Genomic DNA, 12,503 nt, shown 5'->3' on the forward strand with positions numbered 1-12,503 from the left:
AAACTAATGCAACGCTGGAGACACTTACTCATTTATGCCAAGAAATTTGGAAGACAGCTAACTGGCTAACTGACTGGAAAAGATCCATATCTGTGTCCATTCCAAAGAAAGATGATCTAACAGAATGTGGGAATTATTAAACAATATCACTAATGTCACATGCAAGTAAAATTTTGCTGAAGATAATTAAAATTTGGTTGCAGCAGTATTTTGACAGGAAATTTCCAGAAACTCAAGGTGGATTCAGAAGAACATGTCGAACAAGGGATATCATTGCTAATGTCCGATGGACCTTGGCTGAAAGTGAGGAATATCAGAAAGATATTTACCTGTGCTTTATTGATTGTGCAAAGGCATTCTAGCTGTGTGGATCATAACACATTATGGACAACACTACAAAGAATGGGGATTCCAGAACATTTCATTGTGCTCATGAGGAACCTGTGCATAGACCAAGAAGTTGTTGTTTGAATAGAATAAGGGGATACTGCATGGTTTAAAATCAGGAACGGTGTGCATCAGGATTGTATTCTTTCACCATTCTTATTCAATCTGTATGCTGAGCAAATAATCTGAGAAGCTGGGCTGTATGTAGAAGAATGTGGTATCAGGATTAGAAGAAGACTCATCAACAACCTGCAATATGCAGATGACACAACCTTGCTTGCTGTAAGTGAAGAAGACTTGAAACTCTTACTGAGGGAACATCAAAGACTATAGTCTTCAGGATGGATTACACCTCAATATAAAGAAAACAAATCCTCACCACTGGACCAATAAGCAGCATCATGATAAATGGAGAAAAGATTGAAGTTGTCAGGGATTTCATTTTACTTGGAAACACAATTAACACTCATGGAAGCAGCAGTCAGTAAATCAGACATCATATTGCACTGGGCAAATCTGCTGCAAATGATTTCTTTAAAGTGTTAAGAAGCAAAGATGTCTCTTTGAAGACTAAGGTGTGCCTGATCCAAGCCATGATATTTTCAATCACCTCGTGTGCATGTGAAAGCTGGACAGTAAACAAGGAAGACCAAAGAAGAGTTGATGCTTCTGAATTATGGTGTTGGCGAAGAATACTGAAAACACCATGGACTATCATGGAAGAAGTGCAGCCATAATGCTCCTTCAAAATGAGAATGGCCAAATTTTGTCTCACCTACTTTGGTCATATTATCAGGAGGGACCACTCCCTGGAGAAGGATATAATGTTTGAGAAACTATGCTAAGCAAATAATCCAAGAAGCTGGACTATATGAAGAAAAACTCGGCATCAGGATTGGAAGAAGCGTCACTAACAACTTGAGATATGCACAACCTTGCTGGCTGAGAGTGAAGATGACTTGAAACACCTACTGATAAAGATTAAAGACTAGAGTCTGCAGTATGGATTACACCTCAATATAAAACCAAAATCCTCACAACTAGACTGAAAAGTAGCATCACAATAAATGGAGAAAATGTTGAGGTTGTCAAAGATTTCATATTACTTGGTTCCACACCAATGGAAGCAGCAGTCAAGAAATCAGATGATGTATTGCACTGGGCAAATCTGCTGCAAACGGCCTCTTTAATGTGCTGCTGAGAGAAAGCGCTCCTGAGAGACACGTGCTGCTGAGAAAGAGACACCAAGTGACACACTGCTGAAAGAGACATCACTTACATGGTAAATATTATCCTCTTCTGAAAAACAATGCAATGACTTATCTTTCAACCTGTCAAGTTTAACTATAAAATTCATATGTCTCTTTTCTATATTATGTACTAGTATGATGTAGGATATGGGAAAAGTCCACTTAATAGACATTATTAATAATTACACACACATAGAATCTTAGAGAAATGGTTAAAATTACAGATGAACATTAAGTGGTAGACACATAGATAATTTGCATAAGATAATGTATTTAATAGAAGATGTGTTTACAGTGATTTCTAGTAACCAGCTTCCTTTCTGTGCATCTTTAAATACTCAATTCTAAATCTTCCAGCTGCTAGTGAAGGGCTTTCTCTTTTTGAATTTCTTGCAATTGATTTTTTCTAGCTGTTTTCCAGTTTGCTGCTTATTCTTTCAGTCGTTCAATTGCTTTTGAGCCTTCTTGGGGTTCTTGATATTTTTGTCTATCTCAGGGTCTCCTGAAGTTGATTGAAGCGGGGGGTATTTTGTAGTCTGTTCTGTGGGGTCGGGGTGGGTGTCAAATCTGGACCTTTGTTATTTCTTGCTTCCTGTTTTGTAGTATTCTTAGCCTTATACTTCCATTGATTTTTAAAGATGGTTTTTGATAAAGTCTTATCACTTCCAGATTGTGGGTTTAAATTCTGAGGTGGTTTCTTCTCTGTAATTTAGAGTTCATGCTTGGTTTATTTCTTAAAGCTGGAATTTATAAGCTATTGCAATCTTAGGTTCCTCCTGGGTACTTCACTTGGAACTGCTTGGTAAGTTTTTGTTTTTGCTAGAAATATTTCATCTAAATATGGCTGCCAGGAAACCTGCCATATTTCTGCATTTGATGGCATATCATACGTATGTAAGACAGAGCTGGTTTAATGCCAAATCTTGTACCCATAATTAACACATAACCTGGAAGCACATGTGGCTGTTAAAATATACTCACCATCTAGGCACCAAGCAAAACACACAGAATCAGAGGACACTGGTTTAGAAATAAATTTGTACTTTTTAAATCCCATACTTCCATTTGTCCTCTCACATTTCCAAATCCAGCTAATACTAATGTATTACTTTGGCAGTTATATCATGATGTAATTTGGTAATTATGTAGTGATGTACTCATCCTCCATTTTGTGATCTGATGTGATGGTCCTCCATTTTCTCATAATGCCAATTTTTAGTCCATGGCCTTGTCTTTGGAACTTAACCATGTCCATAAATGAGCAGTGGATGTAACACATTATAATTTCATGAAGAGGAAAGTGCTGAGTCCTTACTGTGTACCAGGCAATTTGCCTATGGTACTTCACTAACTCTTGTTAACAACCTTATGAGGTAAGTTCTGTTATTATTCATGTTTTATAGATAAGGAAAATGAAAAATAGAGAATGGACATAACTTTCCCAGTATCTCATACACAGCCAGTGGTGGATTCAAACCCACAAAACTGGAGTGAAGCTGATTCAGTTTGCCTCTTAAGCCTTGTGCTTGCATGTGTGCTACATCACTTTGTGTTCAACATGCAAAAGCAAAACAAAACAAAAATAAAAGTAAACAAAAACAAGACAAAGCCAGACACTAAACTGGGGTTTAAACAAAGAGAAGCAGCTGGCTTCAGGTGCCTTCATGTCACCAGAGAACGTGCCAGTTCAAAATGCTAGCGTTCACATTTTGAAAGGGATCTTTCTGCTGGTGGCTGAGAGAATTGGATCAGGATGATTGGAGGCGAGGAGCCCTTTCTCCTTCGCCCCCTGGTGGCTTTTCCTGGACCATCAGGGACATCTGAAAGCTCTGCTCCTACAGGGTTGAAACTAGGGCGATGGAGGCAACAACCTCCTGGGCTGGGGAGCCTCCTCCATGCGTGGACCCAGTGCCGACCGCCTGAATTGGACGCTCACGATTTCACTTTCTGTTTCGTCCATTTCTTTACATGCTGGGTCAGGTTTCCTAGGACCAAGCCCAGGAAGCTGATGATTGCACTCTTTCCACCAGGTGCTGGGAAGAGTCTGGTTGTAAGGGCGCCCTAGGGGCACACAAACACCACCACCACCACCACCACCCCGTACTCCTGCCAGCGCCAGCGCGGAATTCGAGCTACCTCGGCTGCCAGAGGTTCCCTAGAGGATCTGATGCTGGCGGCCCTGGAGGCCGGAGACAGTGTCCACTATCTCTCTCTCTCACTCTTTGAGACTGCGGCCTCCTCTGGCCCCCTTCCCCATTTAAGGCGAAGGCTGCTTTTGACTCCTACATCCTCACCCATTCTTGGGCGCTGTGGTCGGTTCTCCACCACTACCCATCTTCCCCTTTTGGGGAGGTCTGCGGTCACCTCTGCCCTCCCCTCCCCTCCCTTCCGTCTCTCAATCTCCAGGCTGAACCCTTTCCACCTACCCAACTTGCCCTCCAGAGCTGGCGGTGAGCTCAAGCAGATGAACCAAAGGTGTTTCCCTTCTGGACCGTGGTGGTAGGGCCACGGAACTGGTGTGGTTCGGAGCCCGCTTCTGTTACAGGCTCTTCTGACTTGGGCACTGCAGGTTGGGAAGCCCAGGCCCGCCCTTTCCCCAAGTCCTGGTTCCCCGGCACTGTGGCGAGAGTCCTCGCATCGTCATAGTCGTGGGGCACGGCTCAGGAGGCTTTAGTGGCTCATGGCTGACAGCGGCTGCCTCCATCTGCAGGCGTTGGGACATTCGGTCGCGGGCTCTTGTAGAAAAGGTACAGAGGTCCTACCCGGACATGGTCTTTTCCCTCCCTCTTCCTGCCCCTACGGTGGGCGGGACTAGAAAGAAGGGGGTCGCCTCCATGCTGACCCCCACCTATGGTCTAGCTTGGAGTGGGGAGATGGGGCTTTGGGCCAGTAATAGCTACACCGTTGTGGCGGCTTTCACAGATGAGATCCACAGTTCCTTCTGGACGAGAGCTATCTTGAGTGAGCCTTCAGTTTCTTGAACCTTGAACACGACCCAGCCCAGGAAACCAGTTGCTTAACCTCTGTCTCCAGCTTTATAGATCCTCTTTTAACTGTACCACATCTAAGACTTTAAACATCCTATGATTGTCTAATCTCCAATTTTAGGAATCTAGAAACATCTGACAATTTTAATCTTCAGACTAAACCATTATTCCTGGTGAATGTTCAAAAGTATATATTTACCAGTTGAGCACTGAAATGACTTCTCTGCAGAAGATGCAACGGCAGATCCCTTCTCAAAAAACTCTATCTGGCTGACAGGTAGACTGGAAACCGTTAAGCAGAGATGTTAGTGTGTGATTTAATTGACAGATTAGAATGCCAGGCAGAGAAGGAAGAGACTGTTATCATTTGAGGTGCTTTTAGAAGATGCCAAAGAAGACAAGGACTTCAACACTAGGAGAACAAGAAGGATTTGTGCAACAGCTATTGGTCCAAGCAAGGAGGAGCATGGCTGAGGGAGGATGGCCTGGGCTGAGGCGTGGAGCTAAGCAAGATGTATTGGGATGACTCCAGAGATGGGGTCAGACTGTTTTCTGGGAGATATAGTACAGGTACAGGTTCCATTTCATTCTTTTTACTCCTCCACAGTTTTTTTTCTTTTTATTTTTTTTGCTCTGTTCATTTATTTTTCTCAATAGCTATAATCTCTGTCCAATTAATAATAGTTTTCATAAAATAGTAACTCCTTGTACTTCTATTTATAAGTTTTCTAAAAATCAGATGGCTTATCTCTATAACCAGTGATAATTCCTGATAAAGAAGATAACTGTAACAAATTACACACACCCAAAACAAACGTGTTTATCAATATTCTCCTAGGGATTAGCTTTGTTCAGGTATTTCTTCCTCAGTATCTTTCCTCAATATTCCTGTAGTAATAAAGCAATTTGAGACATAGAGATAGAGTAGATTTCTGCTTTAGAAGAACTTGTCTTAGATATGTGGAAATACACACACACACAAACAACAGAAGTAAATTGTAAAGCAACATATTATGTGCACAATGGTATAGTATAGACTGAACATATATAGACTGAGGGAATGCAGAATCAAAGAATGATCAGAAGAAAATGGATTTGGAGTTGCCAAATTAAGTTTCCTATATAGTGTTCTGTTTGACAAGTAAGAGGTAGTTTTATAAACAAAGGTTTTTGGAATGAAGTTGCCTTCCTGCATCAGATCAATGAAATCAATATGTTGACTTAGAGCTCAGATATTTTGAGTTAGGTATGTGGTATAATGGACATGGAAGGTGCTTTTTGTTTTTTTGCCCAGTTCTTGAGGTAGAGAAGCAGACCAGCTGAAGCAGGGTTTCAAGGATAACAATTAATTATGTGGCTAGCCGATGTGTTACCCCTGTAATCAGTATCTCCCGCTATACATTTAACCAGAACAGAAGCTCTATCCTCATTTTCCCCCAACCAACCATAAAGGTCAGTGAATCAGCAGGCTGTAACTTGGCCATGCTATTACAAGGTATTCTATTTTCAAATTTTGAATGTATTTTATGAACTTTATTCTTTATTTGCTATAAGCTTTGTTTATTTGTTTAAGATATTGTAAAGAATTCCATTAAGCAATACACTATTGACATCACTATTTGAGAAACTTCTCTATTGAATGACTAGAGGTTCTCAAAGTGTGTCTTTCTAATGGACCAGCTACATCAGCGTCATCTGGGAACTTGTTACAACATTCTCAGGCCTATCCCAGACTTACTGAATCAGAAATTCTGAGGTTGGGCCTACAGTTCTGAAGTTTGAGAAACAACACTGAAATAGTGGAGGCTACTCAAGATGCAATCTGTTGGTCATTGCAACAGAAGTATCTGGGATGTTTGTTAAAAATACAGCATCCTGTGTCATAGTCTCTCCTTCCCAACAGTTCTGAATCTGAATCTGTGATTTGGGGGCTTGTAATCATACTTCTGGGAGCTCTGGTAGCATAGTGCCTAAGGCATTTGACTGCTAACCAGAAGGCTGGCGGGTCAAACCCACCAGCCACTCCTCAGAAGGAAGATGGGGCAATCTACTTCCGTAGTAATACTGCCTCGGAAACCCAAGGAGGGGTCGCTATGAGTCGGGTCTGACTCGATGGCACATAACAACAACGACAACAATCATACTTCTAACTAGCTGCTCAGCTGACTCCCACACTTCCTAAAGTTTTATAATCTTGATTATAAGAGTCATCACAACATATAACACACACATACATATATACACACAACATATATGTATGTATGTGTACATATATACACACACACACACATATATTATAGACTCAATAACTGATAAGCAGAAACATCCTATACAAATATTGGTTTCTTTTCTCTTGGGAGGAATCCTTGGATGGTGCAAATGATTAATGTGCTCAGCTGCTTGCTGAAAGGGTCGAGGTTCAAGTTCATGCAGGGGCTTCTCAGAAGAAAATAAACAAAAAACCTCAAACCATTTGTCACTGAGTCAATTCCGACTTGTGCTACACAGCAGAACTGTGCTCCATGGATTTTCAAGGCTGTGACCATTCAGAAGCACATTGCTAGGCCTTCTTTCGGAGGCGTCTCTGGCTGGGTTCAGATTTCCAATCTTGGTTTTCAGTTGAGCTTGTTAGCACTACCCAGAGACGCCTCAGAAGACAGTTCTGGCAACTGACTTCGGAAAAGTCAGCCATTGCAACCCTAGGGAGGACAGCTCTACTCTGACAACCATGGGACCACCATGAGTCAGAGTCTGATTTTATTTCCTGGGAAAAACTAAAGATTAAGCCTATCCTTATATTGGAGATAAACTAGTTCTTTTCAGTTGCAAACAATGTTGCCTGTAGGTTGAATGTGCTATGGCTAATATTCAAGAACTTACTAGCTCTACTCCTTACTAGCTCTGTGACATTGTCAATTAATCTAATTTCTTTAACCCTCAGTGTCTCCCTCTGTAACATGGAATCATAATTTTCCCTCTTTGCTGAATTTAAGTTTTTAGCTTAAATGCCATCTCAACAAGACCTATCCTGATCATTCAATATAAATTAACCAAATTGACATGTTTAATCCTTGCATGGGACTTACTTTCTACTATTCTTATTTATTTCTTGGTTGGTTGGTTTTATAGGCTTCTGCTAGAACTTATAATGCTTGAAGGTGGAGAACTTACATATTTTTTTTCACTCTGTGTGATCAATACTTTGAACATTAAAACAAAAAAATCAATCAGATGCCACTGACTTGATTCTGACCCATGGTGACCCTGGATGTGTCAGAGTAGAACTGTGCTCCATAAGGTTTTCAATGGCTGATTTCCTTCAGAAGTAGATCATAAAGCCTGACATGCCTCTCCAGAAGAAAAGAAAACTAAACTCACGCCATTAAGTCACTTCCGACTCATAGCAACTCCCATTGAGTTTCTGAGGTGGCAATTCTTTATGGAAGTAGATTGCCCCATCTTCTTTCCATGGGTTTGAACCACCAACTTCTGGCTAGCCATCAAATGCCTTAGGCACTGTGCCACCAGAGCTCCTTTTACCAAAAACCTTTAGGTTAGCAGCCAAGTACATTAACTATCTGCATAAAAGATTGATTAATTACATAGCATAAGTAGTCTGGGTCAATGCCTGGTCATGGTTGTTGGGGACCAAGAAAAAGACCCCTAAAAGAATGATTGCAAGGCATATGTTCTAATTACAGTGAAGAGATGACAAGGCCTCTCTTGTCATTGTTTGCTTTTAGAGATGGCAAGACTTCTCTGTGGTTGAATGTTGCTTTAAGAGATGGCAAGATCTCTCTCACTGTTAAATACTTAATTGACAAAACATCAAAGTATTAAAAGTAGATGTTATTATCCATGTTTTTTATCTTATTGGGATGTTTCATACTTTGTGTCACTGTGTCCTAGTGAACATTTATCATTTTATGCTCCTTATTCCTAAGGAGATTTCTGTGATTGCTTTAATGTCCACCTGTGGTCTTTGAGCACGTAGAAGAGTAAAATTTTAGCTCTGTAGAGAATAAGCTGAATGTATGACTTCCAAAACTAATGACGTAATCATGTACAAACATATAAATAAAGTAGAACAAAGGCATCAGGGGTCACTTTCGCAGAACATGCAGGGCATCCACCCGGCCCCTGTTCCTTTTAAATAATAATAAAGAAAACCATTAATCCTTTCATGTCACTTCATTTTGTGACCTGTGCGGTTTTGCCGGATGCGGCACATGGTATGGTATGTTTATACACTAAAGGATATAATCTGATGGAGAGGGAAAAAATTATTATATAGGATAAAAAAGACAGAATTCTTGGAGTCATGTTCTTGTATAGGAAAGAGAGGAATGAATTAACACAAAAGTGGAGGGATAGGCTTGAGAATGGATCAAGATAATTTGTCTTTTTTTATTTCTTAACTTTTTATTGTGATTTGGGTGAAAATTTTCCATTCAACAATGCATGCAGATTTTGTTTCATATCATTGGTTGCAAGCTTCTCAATGTAATTATCACTCTTCTCACTTCCTCCCTATTTCTCATTTCCATTCCTCTTCTAATCCTTCCTACCTTCAGAACTTTGTCCTTGGGTAAATGCTACCCTTTTCATCTTGAATAGTTGATTGTTCCAATAGTGTGTACCTTTCCATAGTTATTGTTCACCTTGTAGATTTGTCTATTCTTTGACTGTAGAATTGAACTATGGGAATGAGTTCAGTTCCAGGTCCAAAGATGACCAGGGGTTGTACCAGTCTCTATCTGACCAGTAAGGCTTATATGATTTTAAGTTTGTTCCATATTTTTTTCATAGTCTTTCCAGGACCTTCTTATGTGATCTATTTCAGAGCAACTGGTAGTGATGGCTGGGTACCATCTAGTTCTTCTGGTCTTAGGGTCATGGAGGCTGCTTTATGTGGACCATTAATCCTTTGGACTAGTTGTGTCCATGTGTCTTTGATTTTCTTCACTGTTCTTTGCTCTGGATGTGGAGAGACCAATAGTTGTACTTAGATGACTGCTTGGAAGCTCTTAAGACCCCAGTCACTACTCACCAAAGTACAATTTAGAACATTGTCTTTGTGGACTATGTTGTGCCAATTGACCTTGATATCCCTTGAGACTATGGTCCTGAATCTTCAGGCTCAGTGATTCACTCTCTTAGGGTTTTTGGTTATGGCTAAGAAATTTTCATAATTTTACCCCTGTGTGCTCTACTATATTCATGGATATATTTGCAGGATATGTAAATACATATGTAGAAATATTCTCTGTCCAACCTATACATATATATTTGTGGGTATAGTCCCTTTCTCTTTCCACTTGCCTGTTGTACCAGTCTCTATGTATCCACTCGTAGATTACTGTTATTACTATTGTTGCAGTATTGTGTATAAATTAGTATTTACTTCTGTTGTCTTTAACTCTTCTGTTGCCTATACTCTTCCTAGCATCTTCCTTTCCTTGATCATTTTTTGTTGACCTCTGCCTTAATGTATATTGCCTTCCCCTTCACCCAAGTTAGTATGTATTACCCTCTAGTTTGTGGTTTACCCTTCCTTCTCTTCCCAACCCTTGGAAACCATCGAAGAATATTTCTTTTTGTGTATTTCATTCCAGATAATATCTTCTCTCAAATTCATTGATGTCAAGTTGGATCCAACTCAGAGCAACCTCTCCTTAGATTTCTGAGGCAGTATCACTACTGTGATGGTTATGTTTGTATGTCAACTTGGCTAGGCCTGGTTGAGTGGCTGGGAATCTGGATGTAGTATTCCCCATGATGAGACTGGTAATCAACTCCATGGTGGAATCTACTGGGAGCAGCTGGGTAGCTGCCTTTGGGTATGTGGTCTGCTTCCTATATTTAAGGAGAAGCTTTGAGAATGGTCTCTAGCCTATGGCATGCTTGGACCCTGCACGTAGCCGTGTCATTGCTCAGCAGCCTGCCATGCTCTGCCAACCTTGGGACTTACAAGGGACTTAAGGTAATGGCCTGCCATGTGGTCTGGTAACATTGGGACTATGCCTTTTTACTTGTCAACCTTGGGGCTTCCAGCCTCAGCAGCCAACAGCTGTTTGAGTGAAGAAATGCCTCGCGCTCCAATGGTCTGGGAGCAGGAGGCAGAGTGGACCCCAAGGTTGAGGGGCTTTCACCCAGCCTCTAGAGCCTGGCACTTTGAACTTGGACTTAAAGCCTCCAAATTGTAGGAATAAACTCCTGTTTGTTAAGGCCATCCCATTTGTGATATATTCTTGTCAGAGTGGCACTAATAACCAGAACAACTATGGAAGTAGATTGCCCATCTTCCTTCCAAGGAGTGGCTGGTGGGTTTGAACCACCAGCCTTCTGGGTTGGCAGTCAAATGCCATAGGCACTACGCCACCGAGCTCCCATGCTATCCTCCAGGTTCATCTATGTTATGAGATGTGTTGCAGATTCATCATTATTATTTAACATTGCATAGTATTACATTGTGTTTATCATTCTATAGTTTGTTTATCTATTCATCCATTGATAGACCTTTGTCTTGTTTCCATCTTTTTGCAGTTGTGAGTAGTGCTGCAGTAAACGTGTGTGTATATATCTATTTGTGCCATGGCTCTTATTTCTCTAGATTTATACTTAGTAGTGGGATTGCTGGATCAAATGGTACTTCTATTTCCAGCTTTTTATGGAAATGCCATACTATTTTCCACAGTAGTTGCACCATTTTACAGTCCCACCAGTAGTGTATGAGAGTACTAGTTTCTCCACACCCTTGCCAGCATTTGTTGTTTCTTTTTTTTTTTTTTTTTTTTTTTTTAACTTTGCTATTAGTGCTGGGGTGAGAAGGTAACTCATTATTGTTTTGATTTGCATCTCTCTAATGGATAATGATTGCAAGCATTTATTCATATATTTGTTGGTTGCCTAGATGTCTTCTTTGGTGAAGTGTCCATGTCTTCAGCCCATTTTTAAAATTCAATTATTTGTCTTTTTGTTGTTGAGATTTTGAAGTTTCTCTATAAATTCAAAATGGCTGCACTTTCTGGCCACTAGATTGTTGATAGCTTCATTTGTCTCCTTGTTCACTGTTTTCATTCAGTTTCTTCTTCTACTTGGTATTTGATCCACGTCTTTATCCTTTCCTTCAAAGCTCAGGGTTCCAGGATTGCCATCTATATCTGTTTCATTTAGCCTCTCATTTCTTTGTTGTAGAGGGTTCAGGTAGCTTGGCTGCCGGTTTTGCCATCTTGCCAGAAGTTAATAGAATTCATGTTTATTAATAGGAAGGGAGGCAGAATGTATGTATGTGTCAGATGCTGGAGGGTGAGCCTAGGAATGGCGGTGAGGGTTTGGAAAGCTCTCTTCTGCCTTCTCTGCTGCCACCATCACTTCCTTTTTCAAAATAAGAAGCCAGAGCTTCCACTGAGAGTAAGGATGGAGAGAAGCATATTAAAGATTTGAAGAGAGAGACTTGTTGTACAGGAAAGTAGGAGTATGACTGACATAGAGAAAGGATTGTCAGGAAGCATTAAAGACCTACTTGAGGTTTGTAGTTATCAATTTAAAGTGAGCTGACTCATCATGGTTGTGTTTTTCTCCAGCTTGATGCACATGCATGGGTATAAACTTGGAGTAGTCACAGTATAATTTGAGAGAATTGGGATTTCACGAAGTAAGTGAGGTGAAGTGAACAATGGGCAAGAGAATTGAGCATGCTTATATGACTGAGTGGGGGCTCTGGTGGCATAATGGCTAAAGCACTTGACTGCTAACTAGAAGGCTGGCGGTTCAAACCCACCAGCCACTCCTCGGAAGGAAGGTTGGGCAATCCTACTTCCGTAGTGATACTGCCTCGGAAACCCAAGGAGGGGTCACTATGAGTCGGGGCCGACTT

The 12,503-nt window shown here is 40.8% G+C and overlaps 1 pseudogene; it reads right to left on the minus strand.

Moving 5' to 3' along the window:
* Window positions 1-1,967: 1,967 nt before the first annotated feature.
* On the minus strand, window positions 1,968-4,359 carry LOC103198972 (annotated as a pseudogene).
* Between the last annotated feature and the right edge of the window lie 8,144 nt (window positions 4,360-12,503).

This window comes from Orycteropus afer, unplaced genomic scaffold (genome assembly GCF_000298275.1).
Source record: "Orycteropus afer afer isolate SDZICR_OR568_19922 unplaced genomic scaffold, OryAfe1.0 scaffold00100, whole genome shotgun sequence".
Taxonomy (NCBI): Eukaryota; Metazoa; Chordata; class Mammalia; order Tubulidentata; family Orycteropodidae; genus Orycteropus; species Orycteropus afer.